Source organism: Gallus gallus, chromosome Z, assembly GCF_016699485.2.
Source record: "Gallus gallus isolate bGalGal1 chromosome Z, bGalGal1.mat.broiler.GRCg7b, whole genome shotgun sequence".
In the NCBI taxonomy this organism is placed as follows: domain Eukaryota; kingdom Metazoa; phylum Chordata; class Aves; order Galliformes; family Phasianidae; genus Gallus; species Gallus gallus.
The window spans coordinates 41,674,044-41,694,791 of record NC_052572.1 but is presented as its reverse complement, the minus strand read 5'-3'; the positions used below and the strand labels follow the sequence as shown (position 1 = coordinate 41,694,791).

General features: G+C 40.9%; 1 long non-coding RNA gene across 2 annotated transcripts; it reads right to left on the bottom strand.

Moving 5' to 3' along the window:
- Positions 1–6,357: 6,357 nt before the first annotated feature.
- On the bottom strand, positions 6,358–20,720 carry LOC124417539. Of its 2 annotated transcripts, none has more exons than XR_006932489.1 (2): positions 19,984–20,720; positions 6,358–8,673 (listed from the first exon to the last, which is right to left on the bottom strand). It is a non-coding gene; the product is annotated as an uncharacterized LOC124417539 (long non-coding RNA). The 2 variants fall into 2 exon arrangements; XR_006932488.1 differs by having other exon boundaries at positions 20,556–20,720.
- Between the last annotated feature and the right edge of the window lie 28 nt (positions 20,721–20,748).

Sequence of the window (20,748 nt, the reverse complement as noted above, 5' to 3'; positions counted from 1 at the left end):
GCGCCAGTATTACATCAGCGACTGTAACCACTGTGTGCATTGTATCCCTGGTAAGGATTTCTCAATCTTAATGCAACTGACTCAGGACATCAGGTTAGATTCAGTAGGAGATGTGAATGCAATTAAGTCCTTCCCTGAGTTCTTTAGGAAAACAACAGCACTATTACTATTTGATTTATGTTTCTCAGGTGATGCATGCCACTTCCTTCATTTTTTTAATGGAAAGTATGACTGAAAACTGGGATCTAAGCCGAGTTTCGTATTAGAAGATTTTTTTTTTCATTAGTAAATATGAGCCAGAAACTCGCAACACTTACTTTGAAAAATAATCATCAGTTTGGTCTGCAGCTTAGTGAACATAGATGGAAACAGAGAAGCCAAGTCCTTAACTGACATAAAATGGAAAGGCTCCAGGACTGAAAGGGACTTAGGAGGGCTCAGTCAATTTATGCTTGCTGAGGATCTGCTCCAAGACATCTGCTTATATATGTGTAGGCTATATGTATGGTGTGATAATTGTGTGACATACTGTACCGCAGGGCATTTGATAAAGAAATATCCAAGCAATTTATCACATGACTACAATTGCATCACCTGCTCGTTAATCCATCTCTACAGTTCAGTCTGGTATTCCTGGCTATTGAGCTGCTTCAAACAGCACCATTTATATTTTATAGTCAACCTGCCATTAAAGTATTTCCTCCCTCCCCCACCAAAGAAGTGGAATTTCCTCAGAAACTATACCTGCCCGAGGTCCAGGACAGAAATGATTCATTCTGAAAAATATGAAATTGTCTCAGTTTTAAAGCTATGTGTGTGTAGTCCTAGGGAGTACTAGTCAATGAAATGGGAAGAACTTGGCAGCTTCCCAGCAGACCAACTCAAAGAAATATGGAGATTCTGAGATTGGGGGCTTTAAAGCAGTAGTTTTTTATTAATGGAAATGGTCTAAAATGATTTTAGATATGTTCTACAGTTGGTAGTGCTTTTTTCTCTTCCTCTTAGTAGTCAAGGCAGTTGGTTCAATAGGCCAAGAGACATAAGACACATACTCTTACTCTTACAAGTATTTTTCAAAGCTCCAAAATATTTTAGAAGAGTTCTTGTATAACATATATGGAATGAACAGCAAATCCAAAACTTACATTAATGAAACTGAGCTGCCAAAGACCATCTCTTTACATATTCTTAAATACGTATGTCAAGAGATTCTTCAGGCTGGAAATGCAGACTGTCAGGAATTAAAATTTGTTATCAATCAATGCCATTTTTCACGTCTGTATTATATATGTTTTCCTGAAGCCACACAACCTCCTCCTGACCCACCTCAAGCCATGCTTCTTTTAGAAAGCAGATGGTTCATCTGTATTTCTTCTTGGTCTTACAAGAAATGAGAAGACCAAAAAGAAATACAGATGAACTATCTGCTTACTGAAGGAAGCACAGCTCCAATTTGACACAGTGTACCTGAGCTCCACACTGTATACACAAATATTTACACCCTCCCTATTGTTGGAGGAATGTTCTCACCATGCCTTCGCTAGGCCTCTTGTAAGTTCAGTGCTCTCTGGTCCAATACTAGCTCTTACAGTTGTGAAGCACTGGAAAAAACAACAACAGGGAAAAACCAAAACCTCTAGATGTGTCAAAAACAAGTACCTGGCATTTGTTTTTTGGTGTACTTGGAATCTGATTGTACACTGCACACATAGGACAGCTGCAAACACCCTCACTTGCTCCTGTGAACATTCAGCTGTTCTGCAGATGCATTTGCAGAGGTGTTTCCTGGATGGGCAGTTGGACAGGATGCAGAAAGTCAGGAGGAGTGGTAGAGAGATAACCCCAGTTGCTGAAGAAGCCCTCAACTGCTTTAGCTTTCTTGTGTGGCCACTCCCTAACTTAATCTGCTAAAATCTGCAACCAAGAGGGGAGGAGTGTGCTCTTTCATTGTTCTGATGCGATGATTGTGTAGGGAATATTCCCGATTATGCAGAAAATGAAGCCAGTATTCTGTAGGAAACATGCAGGTGATTGTATAATGAAAAGCCAACAGAAAGCACATACAGAAGGTGTCAGATTAAGGTGAATGTGGCAAACTTTAGAATGTTCTTTTATTTTGAGTGTTTCACTTTGCAACTTAATGTTTTATCTATTTTAATGTAATTTCCAAATTGAAAAAAATCTGAAAATATCTATAAATTCTGTCTGATATGAAGAAAGAGGCCACTAGCAGAAGCAGAATGACTTGATCCCTAGATTTAGTACAAAACCTGATAATTTTAGCTCATAGATCATTATTGATCATAAAAACTACTACCTGAGAAAGGGGCAGAATGGAAAGCATGAAGCCCCTTACCAGAGGGATTCCCAGGTGACATCAGGTGATACAGATTTTAGCTTCAAGTCTAGAAGAGTAATAGTTTGAACAAAGTTTTTGCAAGCCCAGACTACATGCTTGTGGCCTGCTTCCAATGTCTTTGCTTCCGTCTGTTTGCCCACTCCAGGGCTCCTACTTCTCTTTTTTATTTTCAGGTGCCCTTGCTGTTGCATATTCTTGGTTCCTCTGTAAAATATGTAGCTTATGCTACAGAATCTTATTCAACTTAAGTTCCATAATGCTGCTTTCCTGTCCAGTGCTTCTCCTTACTTTTTTGAAAGGCATGAGTTCCTCATTCCTCTGCATCCAACTGGGTTTATTTCTTTTTTTGTATCACCTTCGTCAAGACTTTTTAAAAACCATTTTCCTTGTTGTGTCCTGTCCCACGGGAGCCATGGAAAGCTCCAAAAGAGGAATTTTAGAAAAATATTGCACCCAGTTTTTGCTGGCCTGTATACAGAAGGATGCTGTGGAGAACTTGTCTGCTTAATTTTTCCATTTCTTCTGAATATTTTTTCATATTTGTTTAAATATGTGAGGATTTTTTTTTACCATCCAATACAAGTAAGCAAAGTGCATATCCTGGCATGATGATAGCATGCACCCCTCTTTATTTGCCACCAAATTTACAGGCTTCCTTCAAATTATAGGACTTTAGAGTGAACCAAAAGTAAATTAATTTTAACAAGAATAGAATACTCTATTTCCTCAAAAGCCTCTCTAAATTCAACCTGAATTAGATACCCAGAATGGAAAACTTTCAGGAAAACTTTTTAACTTTGTGCAGTTAAAACCATTTGGCAAGCTTAGCATCAAATGTAAGCAGAGGCATTATAATGGGAAACACACAGAAACTGTAGGTGTATTTAACACATCTGTCCTTGTAATGTGGAACAGGAGATAGGCATTAAGTAGAATGCCATCTTCCAACCCTGTCCAGATCTGTATCTGTTTAATCAAAGCATATTACTACATACCATCATTCTTTTCTTTCATTTTTTTCACATCCCACACTGACACTTTGCTATACATCATGTGGAGAGAAAGAAAAAAAAAAAAAGATGCAACAGAACACTTTCTTGAGGAATCTTTTATCTACGTAAATGATAATAGAAGCAGGAAAAGGGACTGTAAAAGAAACAGAAGAAGGACTGTGAAGTAAGACACTGACATGGCAACCATAGCTCATTCATTCTTTAGTGAGTATAAAAGAAATTAAATGATACAATGTGACTTGAAACAGAATGTGAAGGGCATGATAGATCTTGGAGCAATAAGAGAGAAATGACAAGTGAAGTGGCTGAGGAGGTCTGAAGCCAGGGGAAATAAGGACTGTCAAGTTGGACAGAACGCAGGTATCAAGAAAAAATGACACTGTGTGTAAAAAACCTCTCAATTTGCAGTCTTTTCCTGTGAAAATTCAATTATAAAAAAAACCTATCCTTTTTGAAATAAAAGCCTTTTCCCTGCCACATATTCCTTGGTCTTGTCTAGTCCCAGACTAAAACACAGAATAAAGCTTCCATAAACTTATAGTGATTAATTCCAGGGCAAAAATATCATTCCTTTCCTAATTTTCCCCTGCTGCCCCCTGTTCTGCCTCTGGATTCTATCCAAAATATCTTACCTGCACAAGTGCACACAAAGCCTGGAGGCCAGTAGGATTCCACTAACCTGTTCTCCCTGGGGACTGTACAAATTGCTTTATGCCCAAAAAGGAGCTTACATGTCCTATGCTTACTGCTGATATTCTCCCCCTTCTCTTACAATACTATCATTTCATGAAACCAGATGGTCTCACTTTTGCTGGGGCATTGGTGCATGCACATGTGGTTCTTGTGGTGCTTGTCTAGGTCACATTTAGCAGCTTTTTTTGGTTACTCCGACTGCTCTGTAACAAATGGTAAGATATTTCTGTACCTATAAGTAGAAGGCAGCCATCAACTGTGTCTTTTTACTAAGTCCTTAGCAATTAGAGCAGGTATTTGGTACTCCTGTGTCTTGTAATGGACACCCTGGTGTTTTCCCTGGCCAGCTGTTATGGCATATATAGAAAACAGACAACAACTGATAAACTACAAAAAGGGAAAAACTCAGAAAACCTGTATGATTTCTGACATCCTACAGTTTATTTCCTTTTCGATGCCATAATGTCCAGCCGATGCAGATGAAACGGGTCATTTCATACAATAGCAATTGTCCCTACTCGGTGCCTACCATTCACAATTGGCTGTGCAACTATCTCCTGTGCCAGTTGTCAAGCAGCTGTGCATGCTTCACCCAGGTAAGCACAGAAGCACAGCTCCCGTAGCCATGTAGAAGTACATGGCTACTACTGTTCACAAATCCAACATCCCATCCTGGTCAAAAGAGGACTTATTTTATTTGGGAATACAGGATGTGAAGTTGTTTCTATGAAACGTTAGATATTATTTTGTTGCTATCTTGTCATGCAATGGATGTCATGCAATGTATCTCAAATGGCTTGCCAATGGAAAGTTCCCAAAGGCAAATAACAGGTTATGCTTGCATATCTCTACATTGGATGTTACTCATGGATGTCACAACTTTTACTTCTCCACCTTCTATTGTGAATTTGTACTCTACATGCAAAAAGATGTTCTTTCTCATTGCACTCCACAGACTGTCTGATGACTTTCAGTTTCCTTTAATTATGTTAATGGCAGTATTTCATTTCAAGGATTTCCTGACCCCTCGGTTCTCCTCAGCTGGCAAGCAGAGGCAGTTCCTCTTTATGTCTCAGTGCAGGTGCAGAAAACATGGTAGAGCTATCTAGTGCACAGATCTGTCTACAAGTACTGATCCTAAGCAGGACTAGCATTTAAACAGATAGACAGTATCTCATCACCACAAAAAGAATAGTTGCTGTTGCAACTATTATAGTTGATGGAAAATGGTGGACTGCAAGAAGAGCACTCAGTTCATATGCACAAATGCAAACATCTGTGCACAGACTTAATACTCGGTAAACCAACTGCACTTTTGAAAGACAGTACAGAACATGCACTGTCTCACTAGCTAATACATAATGAAATAGTCATGTAAATGGAGGTCCTTTCAAATGAATTGTCCATTCCCTCCTACCACCTTGTAGGCAAGTCTTTAGAGTATGTTTTTCCAAACAGTCCTTGGCAATTCCATCACCCAAGCCTTAGCACTTTTACAAAGGACAGAAAATTGTTTTGGAAAAGGACCAAACATTAACTGTTAAAAGTCAAACAAAGACGTATCAGTCAGGAAACTAATTTTATATATATATATATGAAATGAGAAACAAAATTCAGTTTGGAAAACATTTTTATTAAAAACTGTAGTTGTTTGTACTCTGGAAAACCCTGGAGGTCTAAAGATGATATCAGTATATAAATATTCAGGGCTTCCTGACTATTATTTTTTCAGTAATGACTATTTTTCCCTCCTTTACAGTTTCTTTGACCTTTAGAAAACAGTCACTATTTGTAGCTTGATTTTTTCAAGATGTTCTCCAGTACATAAAGATGGCAGGGAATTCAATTTAAAAGTCAACTCGTGAAACAAAATAATAATAGTCAGAAGATAGCATTGCTTTAGGCAATACTTTATTAAGTGCACAGCCATTCAAAGCATTTTATCTTGGAGCATATTATATCCTATTCAAAGGAGTTCACTTCCTTCAATGTTACAGCAAAAGCATTTTTCAAGGGAGATGATATTTGAAGTATCCACAGGCATATGGATGAAATACTCAGCATTCAGCTGTAACAGATATATGTCCTCTGTCTTACTTTACAGAGAACTGTCAAAAGGACTGGTATATAAAAAGGTCTTTATTTTTCTTTTTTTATTTCCTTTAAAGAGAGCAACACTTTCATGAGCTCCCATAGAACAGCTGCAAAAATACCTTCAGTCTGGCATCTGGAATTCCTGAAGGTGACTTGAGGATTTGTGGCCAATGAAACATTGCACAAGAGCACTCATCATGTTGTAAAATACCTCTCATGGTTTATTAAACTCTCACAGGACAAAAAATGAAAGGTGCCCCAAGCATGTTATTCTGTTATAATTACATAAAGCACAAAGCTAGAAAGAAACAATGTCAAAGCCTAGACATTCCCTAAGAGAACCAAACATGAATACTTTTCTGTGACCTCAATAGTAGATTATGAATAACTTGTGACATTACAAAGTGATCACTGGAGACTTGGTGCCCAAGTAAGAATTCTCACTGATGAAAATCAGCATGCTTTCTCATGATTTACAACAAAGCAAGATTAAAACTCAGTCTCCAAAAACTTATCTCACTTGACCTTATCTAGCACAAGAATTTGTTCCTGAAACAGAGCTAGCCCACTCCACAGAAAAGACATCTGATAAGAGTAACAGTGGGTAGTAGATTACTTTGCATTGAGAGCAAGGAGAGGGCACTGAAAGAACTTTTCAAAGTTCAGCAAAGACAGTATACAATTACATAATATATAGTCTTCTTGATATTTCTGTTTTTCTACCTTTTCAAGACAAGATTTAGTAAAGTACAAGAAATGACCCTATTTCTAAATAAATGATCGTGTATGCTACAATCATTTATTCTTAGAATAAAGAGAGAAACTGTTTCCTCAAAACATCACAGTTCAATAATTTGACTTGTGAAAAAGTATCTCCCACATTTGTATTTTTATCATATAAAAAACAGTTTTAATAACTTGCATTTGCTGAATTTAGCTTTTCAAATATGTTCCAATAAAAGGTTCTGTGTCAGACAGAAAAAAAAAAGGCCAGCGCAGCACACTGGGAGAGTAACCAAGAAAGGTTGCAGGGATGTGACAGATGGCTTTACATTCCTGGGGAAATGTTGACTTGCACTGCTGATGCAATAGCCACTGCACAGCTGCAATTGGGTTTTTGCCTTGTTGCCAGCGCAGAGAAGATCCTCCCCTTTCTGACTGTTTCCAGGGCCATTCCATGAACAAAGCACATTTGCATCAGCATCTCCAAGGGACAAAGACCTATCTGCAGCATCAAAGCCTTTCCTGTCATGAGTGGAACATAAAGACATGTACTCCTCTTCAGCCTTAATCTGCAGTTTTAAACATTTAATTTGAAGTTCTAGGAACAGAATACTCTGGGCTTTTTTGTTTAATTTTTTGGACCGAGGTGATTTTCACTCATGACCATAAATGCCTACTTGTCCCAAAAGAAACTGAATTCTTTCTGTGCCTTTTCAGGTGTGCTGTCTGTGAACATTAACTTAATTGTAATGTGGCTGTAAGTACTCAGTGGAAATGCTCACATCCAGAGGCATCCTCCAGATTTGAACATTACTACAACCGCAGTGAAATTAAAATGCTAGAAGTGGAGAAAAAAACTACTGAGGCTTTTCACCTGTGACTAGAACATTTTCCTTATAGCATTCATGTTCTACAAACACACAAAAAAAGTTTCTTTTTGGCTAACTTGACAAAGACACAGAAGTATTTTATACCTTGTTAGACTTTCCAGCACAGTAAATGCTAATATGATAATGTTGACAGTGATTGCTCTATATATGGTAACTTCTTACTGAAAAACAAGAGAAAAGACATGAAAAAGGAGCGTTTTCTTCCCTTTTATCTCTACTGTTTGTCCTCCATTAATTTTTCTTTTCTTTTTTTTTTTTTTGAAAAGGAACAGACCTCTTGCCACCTCCTACCCAGATTTAAAAAAACATTCTCCTACACCCGTTCCTCACGGTTTGAAGGCTGGTTGCAAACCAGGCCTGGTTTGAGTGAAAGGGAGAGTTTGCAGTGGTCACTTACACCCTACTGTCTCAGGCTGGATGAACTCTGTCTGCCTAATTCCAAATCCCCTTGAACATCAAAGGTCTAACTCACACTTCAGGGTTAGCAGGGTCACATTCCACCTAAAAGAAGACTAATACTGCCTGAACTGTTCACAACAAGCTCCTTGTTTGACAGCTTTTGCCCCATTTTCTGTTCTCAAATGACGTGCAAACAAACATAAATTTTGTCATATTCTCTAATAATTCATCGAACACATTATGTGAATGCATTCAAATAGTGGCTTGCTCTGGGTTATCTGCTACGAGCTGGGCTTTACTCTTCCAATACTTGTACTATGACATTCAGGCTGCAGTTTTCCACCTGGTGGTATGCATGGCTTCTGGAAGGTTACCAAATTCACAGAAAGGTTTCAACATGGCCACTCAGCCGCTCCTGATGCACATTCTCTCAGGAATATGCTTAGTTCATGCAATGCTCTGCCTTTGACAAATGACGTCCACGATGTTCAATTAAGGAAGCCTGCAAGAGAAAACAGAAGGCGTCATAAGAGTATCAATAATTATGGCTGAACAGAGGGCCTCTTCTATGGAGGCAATAGGGAAAGGAACTATAAAGATGTTATCATAAAGGGACAACCATTCCTCAGTAGAACAAAGGATGATGAAAAAAAGGTAAAAGATACTGGCATTCCCTACATGCATGTATGATTCTTGGAGCTCATCTTAAAGAATTTCACTACCTTTTCAGGAAGTATCAGAGTATTCACATCAGAACACACTGCTTAGCTCTGCAGAACATGAAAGATCATCTACCTGAGGAGAAATAACATGCTGGAAGACATAAGGCCCAGCTAACCCAAAGCAAGCAGTCAGTTCACAATCCAACTTTTTTTTTTTTTTTTTAGTCAAAAACTATCTCTCTGCACCAGCTATATATCTCAGGTCAAATTCAGGTTAAAAACTAACATGAAATAGACATATCCTTTAAAAACAGAGTATTATAAAAAGCTTTCAAGTGGAACTAGTACAGTAGTCCCAAAAGATGTATACTCCGAGTGTAGTGCAAAATCTCATTTCAATAGCATTTTTCCATTAGTATGAAAGAAATATGAAAAAAGTAAGTGTTCTGTGAACTTAACTCGGACTGTTGGAAGAACAAACAAAGCCAGTTTGGACAATAAGAAGGAGGCAGGCAAACCTCAGGGAACTCTCTTTTACAGCTAAATTAAAGAAGCAAATAACATTCGTGAAAGAGAGAGTCAGGATATACACTTGTAATGCTGTTTTCCTCCTAAGACATAAACTTAATATAGGGATTATCCATTCTATTATTTCTTAGATGTTTTATTACAGCTTAGAGACGATAAACTTGAGTAAGGTACCATAACTGGGTAGAGAATTTGAATGAAAAAGAGAAACAGTACTAGACAGATTTTTGAGGTGGATGTATAAAACTGATAGGAGAACAAACTGCAACAATTATAAACACTACTGACTGGATTTTACAATAGTATTTGAAATAGCATTATGTTAAATCTTAACCCTGCTCTGTTTTAGTGTTGCTAGTGTCTGAATGCTAATACATCACATAAAAATGACTATACAAGGCTACACAAACAGCAGTTTCACCTGCAGTATAACAAACTAAACTGGCATGGGTATTCTGAATAATTAAGTACCTAATAATTACTTTAATAATAAATCTTATGAATACCACAGGAATTAACGTTGATAGAAAATTACATGGGTGGGAAAAATGAAAAATAGCTACGCACAATGGAACGGTATTAAAGGAGGTAAAAATCTGCACCAGTTATAAAAGATGTTTCCAAACACATCTATTAAAAGAACACGGTAGAAGCCCCTTAACTTATCACTAAAGACACTAACAAGTAGGCCAAAATAAACCACTGGAAAATTTAATAAAATGAATGACTAATCTCACACTGATGGAATAATTTTGCAATAATGATGGAGAATGTTCCAAAACCTCTTTTCCATCTAAAATTTCTACTACCTGTAAGCTTGTGGACATGTTTGGGCTATCCAACCATGGATATTATGTCTGCCTCCAGAAAGCAGTGTGATGCCAGCGTATAACTCAGTTCCCAGAGATTGGGAAACCTCCAGAGCACTGCTGTTGCTAACTGCATTCCCAAAAGTACAGCCCTCAGTGTTGTCTTTACAGCCTCCTGAAACTGATTCATCCCTTCTGGGGAACTTTGAAAAGAGCAGTTGCCTCAGGCAAACAAAAAGAGGACAGCTTAGCTCACCTCTACTATTAATATGGAGAATGATTACTGTTTGTTAGAAAGAATAAAATACTCACAATGTGCTTGACAATGGTTTGTAGCTCAGTATATTTTCATGTAACAAAGCTCTGAACACTATCCTTCAACTGAAAATAAAACCACAGCTATTATGTGACGCTGTTACCGAGGTCTCCCAGTTAAGCATTTTAATATTTAATATTGGCACAGTGACAAATTTATGCTGGTTATGTTTCTCTGTGTTTTCTGAAGCCCTTAAGTTTTGCTAGCTGCAGAAGGGACATACATTTTCAAAATGTAGCTGTAATTGCAGATGATTCCTTTTTGAATCCTACTAGAATATTTTCGATCTCCAAACATATTTTCCAAACATTTGATTTTCAAATGTTAGGTGCTCACCGCTCTCTGAAAATCAGGCTGTATGAAATTATCTAAATCATTCATCACTTTAGCAAATTAAACTCCTAAGATACAAAGACAATTTTCTTTCATCCTAGAAGTCAGATAATACTGCTAAGGGCATAGTAGAGAAACTGAGCGGAACTCTACTAACTGCTTTGACATCTTTTAATTTTAGGTGGAGTGTAGGAAGGAAGGTGCATGTACCTGCATGACTATAGCTGCTATTCCTGTCACAAAATCTGCTAATTATTCAAACTATCTACCTCCAGATGAGAATTCATTTAAATTCATTCTTCTTCCCTAGTATTTCAAGCAAATGAAGAAATAAACCAAAGGGAATTGTTCTTTCTGTCCCTAGTGTGCTGTTAACCATATAAAAAGTTGTACTGATTAATTAAAACTGCTTTTTAAAAGAACTAGTTAAATCAGAGGAAATCCTTGCTCACTTAAATTAGTTTGTTTACAGAGCAATATTGATTTATTTGAATTTGGTAATCTGGGTCAGGACTCTGAAATATTTGCATGCTTCATGTTTATCATACTATTTAGTCTATACACATTTTGTTTTAGTACATTGAAGGAATGAAACTTTTGAGAAGGTGTAATAAACAAGTCTGACACTCTTTTATAGCAGGTCAACTCAGTAAAGGCATCAGCATTGCTTGATGATATGAAGCCAGCTGTGCTTACAGTGACACACTGAAACACACTCACAATCAGTTTGCTAACTCCAAATTCATGTTGAATTATATTTTCATTACTTTAATCAAATTGTTTTAAAATATGGATTTATTTTAACTACCTTTGTGTGTAAACTAGGCCTTTGGCAAATATCACCACAGGATACCTAACAAATTGAACAGATTGGGAATATGCTTTTGAATTGCATGTTTCATTACAGACATCTCCAAATTCTAACATAAAAACTGAATCTGGGAGTATCAATAGGAAAGCAAATTAGGTATAAGCCTTTACAATACATGCAAAAGGTGTTGTTCCTTTTTGCTGGTGTAGCCTGAAACTATTAAGATGAAACTGCTACTTTTTTCTCTCAGATAATTAGAAAAGAAATCTGCTTATCCATGAAGATTTATTTCTCCATGCTTCTTGTACAGAAAAACTTGGAATTTTACTGTTTCTTGCAAATCTGTATTATATATGCTTCAAAGAAGCACATCCAGTAAATAAAACACAAACCTATTAACCATTTCAGGGAATACAGGATTATAAACAATTGAAAAATTTGCAAATTAAAATATATATACACATATATATATCCTACTTGATTTGTGTGTGTATGCGTTGACTTGTCCAACAAAGAATTCCCATAATACTATAAACATCAATATCTATAGCTAGCTAGCTACCTACCTATATAGTCCATAAATATCTAAGGTGCGGGAGGCAAGGGGACAAGGCCAGGCTCTTTTCAGCAGTATGTGGTGATAAGACAAGGGCAAACAGCCACAAACCGGAGCATAGTAAGTTCTGCACAAACATGAGTAAGAACTTCTTCACAGTGAGGGTGACAGAGCACTGGAACAGGCTGCCCAGAGGAATTGTGGAGTCTCCTTCTCTGGAGATATTCAAGACCCACCTGAACACCTACCATTGCAACCTGCTCTAGGGAGCCTGCTTTGGCAGGCAGATTGGATTCAGTGATCTCTAGAGGTCTCTTCCAGCCCCCACAGTTCTGTGATCTGTAATTCTGTGAATACTGTGGTAGTTAAAATTGGTTTGACAAAGAGTCAGCTTTTGTGGCTTACATTCATCTTTTTAATGCATAGTTATTTAAAACTTTTATCTAACTTGCTTAACAGGTGACCAGAAATGTGTTCCCTTCACAATTACTTTTGCCCTTGTTAGGACCAAAAAAGGGGCTGGATTCATACTCTGCTCTTAGATTTGTTTTAGCTGCATGTGTGGTCCAGTTTGTAGTTTAGATTAGAATGGAGTTCAAAAAAGCAGAAGTCCAACAAAGCATTGTGCAAGATTTCCATGTTTACTGTTCTGGTTGCACTGGATAAATACCCTCAGTGATACTTACTATTTCATAAATAAATAACAATCTCCGATTTTACAAGGATGCTACTTGATTTCCAAGTAAATATTACAAATAGAAAAGGCAAATTAAAAAAAAAAAAGAAAAAAAAAGAGGCATTGAATAAAAATATATACTTAAGATAAGTTTATGTATGCAGTTAACCCTTGCAGTACTGCATTTGCAGGCCCCAGGTCATTCATATTACAGAATTACTAATTATATCTTGGCTCCAACACCACCTTCTCTTTCAGTGTCCTACAATTCTATAATAAGACAATTTTCACTCCTTTTAAACTTTGCTCCCACAGCACAGATAGAAGCACAGTTGGTTTTTATTAGATCAGTTCACTCCAGCTCCACCTGTTCAGGTCACCATCTACTTCCCCTTATCTGCTGACTCTGCAGTACTTCTCCTATGACCAAGAATATGCTAGTGGTAGACCCTCTGCATTTTTTTGAAGAGTTGAGGCAGAGATTGTACCCATGCAAACCTTTAGTCTATGTGTGAGCTACATACTTAACTCATTGCAACCCTTCACATTGAACTAGCTGTACATAATCGGCCAGAGAAGAAACTTTGTCCTTTCAGGAGTCAGAAGCAGTAACAGGGCAAGCTAGAATGCCTAAAAGAATTCATGCCCAACAGCAATGGATCTTCCTTGTAGTAGGTCTTCTGCACCACTTAAGTCAGCAATATCTCCAAGAAGCAGCAAAGATTAACGTGCTGAGAATGGATATGACTGCAGAGCCAACCTTACAGTGTGACAATAAGTAAATAAATAAATAAATAATAAAATCAAGTAACCCTGTTTTTCTCCTGAGTAACAGTATCCAGATCTTCCATCCTGCATACCTGCCAGCTCATCTGGGACTGTCTTCTGGCAGGCAACCTGGGAGCACCTTCACACATGGCACGCACCAGAGACTATATAGTTGACCTTACACTGTCCCACTTCTAATTCAGTGAACATTGCTGTTCCATTCACTCCCAAATCATGCCTCATGACGTGCAACACATACACTCAAGCACCTTGTTTTGAACAAATCACACAGTCAATCTGCAGCACAATGTGTGGAAAAAGGGTATGAAGTATACTACATCAAGGGCAGCCGCAGACTGAATGGTGTGCAAATGGATGTGAACAACCTGTTCCAGAAGGGATCAGTCTGCATACAAGTAAGAAAATTTGAAATAACTGGTCTGAGGGTCAGATATCGGATGCCCTTAATAATGCTCATAAGACTTTATACTGACAAAAATAACCTTAAAAATTATAGTCACTAAGTGTTCCTACAGCATTAATTACAGTGACACCAGCTACAAGCCTCATCAAATTTGGGTGATTGTCAATAAGTACAGTTATTTACTGTTGCCCTACTTCTTTTTTTTTCCTCCCTTTCTCTCCCCCTCCCTCTTCTTTCCTCCCTTTGTCTCTCTCTACCTCCCTCTACCTCCCCCCTCCCTCCCTTTCTCTCTCAATTTCCTCTTTCTCTCTTTCACTTTCTCTCTCTATTCGTTTCTCTCTCTTGCTTTCTTCCTTTCTTCCTTCATTCTCTCCTTTCCTCTGTCCTTTAATAACTAAAGAGACAGAAGGGATGATCACACTGGAAATACCTGCACATGATAGTTCATGTTTTGGGTAGAATTCACATCTAGTTCAGGTGACTAACTCTGGATGCTGGTCTCCCAGACATCCCTGTACAGTCAATAACAAGCAGTATTCTGTGAAATGTGGAGCAAAATCCTCATCCTGATGTCTTCTCTTGCCCTTTCTTCTTCACTGCAACACAAACTACCATAGACTGTGTTGGAAATCTCTCAGTCTCAAGATTTTCCTCTTGTAACATTGTAGAGTGTAGAAGTTACAGTTTCTGGGTCTCTGATAGTACATCAACTCCAGGAAATCAGCAGTATGCACATGTCCACAGTCACTCATCTGCACAAACTACTGTGAGTGACATCCTAGTGGGCCATTTCTAATGACTGAATGCAGGTGTATGAACAGGACTTTCATCTCCTGCCATGATCCCCAGACACCAAATGCAAAGCTGAGAGAATGACTGGCAGAGTTGAGTAAGAGGCTATCTTTCACCGACAGTTGAAGAAGTCCTCTGTCAGAACTAATAGAACCTAATTATTCAAGAGAAAAAAATGTGCTCTCTCAATACAGATCTCCATCAGGCACATACTGAGACATTACCAGATGCACAAACAGAAATCTTCATCAGTAATCAATTCACAGGATTCCTGAAAACATTTTCAATAGCTGTTGTAAATCTCTTGATGGGTAGAAAAAGCAGCAAAATCCAACAAAAAAATGTCCATAAAAATCTTTTAGAATCATAGAATCATAGAATCCTCAGATTTGGAAGGGACTTTTAAAGGTCATCTATTCCAGGTTCCATGCAACGCTCAACCCAAGGCTTTCCCTACCCCTCTTCTGCCTGCCCTTCCTGTTCGCAGACAGCCTTGGCCATTCTGGACTCCCCTCCTGGGCCACAGTTCTGTGGGATATGGATCCTCAGGACATGGAGAAGCCGGATGTGGCACAGCAAGCCAGAACTACTACCCACCCTATCCCCTGGACCAGCTTTGATCTTCATTTGAGCACCTGGATCCACTGCGATCCATGGAAATGCTCCATGAGAACAGCACAGAGCTGGGCCTGCTCAGCAGCATTTTCCTTGTGGTGATTTACCTGTGGAGAAGAGTCAGGAGGTGATGCAGAGAGGCAGGTAATGGAGGTCAGGAAATCCAAACAGTGCCCAAGTTTCTCAGGAAGAGTTCCAGCCCAGCTGCAGAGATCTCAGGCCCCCAAGGCCCTTTTCATCACACTCCCTGCCCTGTCATTTCCAGAAGAGGAGCCAGATACTCTCAGCTGCCCCAGGGACACACTGCCAGAACTGCTCCAACAAATGCTGCAAGCTGCTCTGCTAACTGAAGGCAAACCCTGTCTTGATGGAGACATACCTGAAACATGTGAGACACTGCTACCAGCAGGAGGACATTCCCAGGAGGCAAGAGATGGCAAAATCATGTGAAGATGGGGAAGAAGACAGAGTTTTTCTCTGTATACCAGTACAAGTATAGCTCCTGAGTAGCTCCAGAGCAGCTGTAAACTGAAGGGGATATGGCCAGAGACACCATCACTGTGCATATGAAGGGCACTGCTACAAGACAGGAAAGGAGTAGGAAGCTATCTAACACCAGAAAAACAAGGCCGGAAAGAAACAGACCCCTAAGACTGCTCAATATTGTTGTATCCTTCTATAATAAATATGTTTGATTTCATTAGAACAAAACCTTGTATTTGCTTTCTCTCATTCTCTTGTAGTATGAGGGAGGGTGATTCTAAAGTAATGACTTCTTTCCACCTCAATTTCTGGGAAGGAGTTCTTTTCTGTACATTGTGGTGTCTGAAATAGTGAACTGTAGCCCAAAGGAGAGACACATTCAGTAGTGCTTCGAAATCAAGCATATTTTCACCACAAAAAAACCTGAACACTAAAGAGTGCTGGTGACTGCTGGTAATACTACCCTAACTTACAGCCCATGGGCACAACACTGAAGGCAAGCATAGGTCAGGGGGCATTGAGACAACATCCCTGTGCTGGCACAGATACTTCTTACTGAGCATTTTGGATCACAGCCTCCAGGGTTCTGGCCTGGGCCTGAGTGGACAGGCAGATGACAGAATCACAGAATGGTTCAGGTTGGCCATGTACAGCATCATCAGGTTGCTTAGAACCTCGTCCAACTTGGCCTTGAAAGTCTCCAGGAACAGGTTATCCACTACATCTCATGGCAACCCGTTCCAGTGCCTCACCACCCTCACTATAAAAAAATATTTCCTTATATCCAGACTAAATCTACCCTCTTTAAGTTTGAAACTGCTTCCCCTTGTCCTATCAACTCAGGCCCTGCTGAAGAGTCTGTCCCCTTCTTTCCTGTAGCTCTACTTTAGATACTGAAAGGTCACCATCAGGTCACCTTGCAGCCTTCTTTTCTCCAGGCTGAACAGCCCCAGCTCTTTCAGCCTGTTCTGGTAGGGGACATGCTCCACCCCTTGGATCATTTTTGTGGCCATCCTCTGTATATGCTCCATCAGGTCCATGTCTCTTCTACACTGAGGACTCCACACCTGAACGCAGCACTCCAGGTGAGTGCTCACCAGTGCAGAGTAGAGGGGAGGGATCACCTCCCTCAACCTGCTGGCCCCCATTTTTTTGATGCAGCCCAGGACACAGTTGGCTTTCTGGGCTGCAAAGGTACATTGCTGGCTCATGTCCAGTTTACCATCTACCAGTACCCCCAGATCCTTCTCTGCAGGACTGATCGTTTCAATCATTTTATTCCCCAGCTTGTATTGATAGTGATTCTTGCCTGACCCTGGTGCAAGATCTTTCATTTGCATTTGTTGAACTTTATACACTTCTGGGCCCACTTTTCAAGCCTATCTAGGTCCCTCTGGATGGCATCCCATTCCTCTGGTGTGTTGACTACACTCCACAGCTTGGTGTCATCAGCAGACCTTCTAAAAGTTAGCATCCTAATTTTATTCTTTGCCTGTCTCATACTCCTCTGGAGCATGAACTCAACCATAGCATGGTCTCTACAGGTCAGCCATCCTCCAATCCTGATGTAACCAATCAGTTCATTTGCACTGGCAAGAAACAGATCCAGTCCTGTATCCCTTTTGGTGGGGCCATCTGTTACGAGGCTCTGGAATTTATCCTCAATGCATCCCAGGAGCCTCTTGGACTGCCTACACCATGCTACTTTTCCAGCAGGTATCTGGGTGGTTGAAGTCCCCCAGCAGGACGAGTGCTTGCAGTCAAGATGCCTCCTGTTGGAGGAGCTGGAGGAAGAAGGCCTTATTGATAGGCTTTCTTTGATTGAGTGGCCTGTAGTACACACCACCAACAACGTTCCCTTTGCTGGACTTTGAGAGGAATTACACAGATTTAATGTTTATATGAATGTGATCTGCTAAATTTTAAGATACACTACCTTTTTTGTTATTATTATTTTCACATATTCTAAACACTCCTGTAAAATGATGGAGAGCACAACAATGACAACAGAACAGCAAGATCCCTGGCAATAGCAAGTGAGGATTTGCCCAAACACGACAGCAGCGGGCACAGAAATAAGGGAAAGAAACTGCTTGCCTTCAGAAGGCCTCAGTACACAGGGACCTCCACAGAAGTACCCTCACCTCCTCTGCCAACCCTTAAATGAGGTCTGGGAAGGGGTGGAACCTGTTTCCACCCCTTCTGGTCACTCGTGCATTGCATGCACCTGAGCTCCCTTTGGTTGTTCCTGCCTTCCTAACAGGTACTCAATCACTGTTTGAAGCCGTGACTTAGCATTTCCACTACAACTCCCAGTGTAAAATAAGTCAGATAAAGAATTTTTAACGCTGCAAAAATAAAAAACTACGAGATGAGATGATCCACCAGGAAAGGGCTTGAGATAAAACAGAGGAACAGACACCAGGCTTAAAAAATGTGCCACAACCAATAGGAGATTCCTTATCTATCTGCCATAATGACCCTTAGTTGTAGAAGACTTACTCTTTAATAGCTTGGACAATTAATATTAAGGAACAACACTGACTGTTTTACAGGAAAGGATGGCAAACTAAACATAGCCTATTTTAGAATTCAGAAAACAACCAGATCTTATTTTACTGTCCAGTCATGACATATTTTCCAAATGATGCTTTGTGAAAAAAGAGTTGCCTTCCCACATACTCTTAAGGCTACTGTGAAAACCAAAAAGCTGAAGTTGGCAGAACCGTTTCTACTGCCAGAAAACCTGTAGCCAAGAAGAGAGGCCAGGGATTTTTTTTCCATTGGCTTAGATCCACAGAAGACAAGACTTCCTTCCTCCAACAGAGCACCATGCACCCCGAAGCCCCCAAGTTCCAAACAGCACACATACGGACAGAATCCAAACGCTTATTGAATAAAAAGCCAGACTAGTATGTCTTAAAACACTTTATGTTAACTTCTTTACAAAGGATATATAAACCTAGATGTACAAGATGATAATCTAGATGGTTAAAGGTGTGACAAGTGCCAACTATTATGCTGTAAGACCTTTCCAGTTGTTTTCAAGTTTCCAGTTGGTTCCAAGCTTCCAAGACAGCATTTCCATTATTAATACCATAATTACTGTAGGAAATCCACCTTCCTTAGCTGAGGGTCATCGCAGTGTCGCTGCCCGCACGCAGCTCTGCTCCGCACCCGGCCCTCCCGACCGCCGCGGTGCGCGCAAGATCCCCATTCCTGCAGCAGCGGCTGCGCTCGTGTGCGCCCCCCGCGGCCGCCCCTTCCCCACCGGGACGCGAAGGCTCCTCTGCTCCCCCTCCTGGGGCTCTGAAGTTCCGCTGCTGAGTTCCTCGCGAAGTTACGGCCCCGTGTGCTCCGAGGCGAGGAGCAGGGGCTTGCACGATGGATTTTGCAGATGGATGCAGGAGCTGCGGGGAGGCAGTGCACATCGCCTGGCTGTCCGGAGGGCAGCCCCTCTGCGACCGGCACAGCCGCTCCAACTGTCCCCCGCTGGGGAAGATCAGAAGGCCCCCTGGTCCCACACCAAAGGATCTTGCCCCGCAGTCTCGCCCCCGTACGCATGGAAGAAGCCTGTCTCCCCACCTCCATCGGGCACCGCCCGGGCCGCTCTCTCCAGCCATCAGGCTGCACTTGCTTAGCACACGGAATGCCTCTACCTTATTCACCTAGTCCTGTCTGGCAAAGCAGTGCGAGAGCAAACTCTGGTAGCTGCAGTAAGTAACACGCACTTACTGCACTCTGCCTAAACGGCATCTGACATTATTGATCACGCAATTAAACAAGGATTAAAATAAAGGGCAAAAAACCTAGTTGGATGGCTGCTCTGAAGGCAGTCTTCATGGATTTGGGAGCAAGTACACCGTTTGCACCAGAAAGGGAAAAGCCGTGTTGAGGAAGGAATGCTAGCAGCGTAAAAGCTGAAAAAATGCTAGCAGCACAAAAGCTGAAAGGCCACAATGGAATGGGCGCGTGTGCTTGCCGCTCAGCATATCCATCACACCGGCCCCGGCCCCGGCCGCACCACGCCGTCTCCCACCTTCACTGCGCTCTCAAACATTGGTCCGCAGCGCTAGGATCCCCGAGTTTCTGGGAAACACATTTAGCCCTAATTTTTGTGACAGATGGAGTTGATAGTCTCATGATGAAAAAAAGCGCCAGTTTTGACAGGCAGCAGATTCCGCTGCCCCTGGCGGTCGGAGACGATCGTGCTCTGGAATTAAGGTAGCACAAACTTGAAAGGCAGAGGGTAAATGCGACACTGTTTATTTTGTTTTGCTCCTCTCGTTGCACCTGGATGTGTGCACTGCCATGTCTAGTTCCTTAAAAGCAAATTAAAAGCACGGAGAGTACAACAGGTGGGCAAGGTGGTTTTCTTCTAGTGAAACCTTACTTCATCCTCTTAGCTAGCAGGTTTCAAATCAGCTTTTATTGGCGGGCAGTCCTTCACGAAGTACCACAGAACTACAGTGATACTCGCAGCAATTCCGCTGGTCAGTATCCTACGTCCACGCACAACCACCGCAGGCAGTAAACTGAGCTGGGTGTGTGCACCGTCGGTAGGGTGAATTAAGTGGCACTGCTGAAGACGCAGCAAGCCGCAGTACTTACATGGTTGCTGCACCCCGCTACCAGCACGTCGGCACGGAGTACGGACAAAGCCACTCTCCGGAGCCCGGAGCCTCCGCCTCGCCCCCACGTGAGCCGGAGGGAGCGGGGCCTCCGCTCCGCTCGGAGATGTGCCTTCGCCCCGTGGCTGCGCGGGGCCGCGCCGCCTTAACGGGAGGAGGGGCTCCTCGGGGGG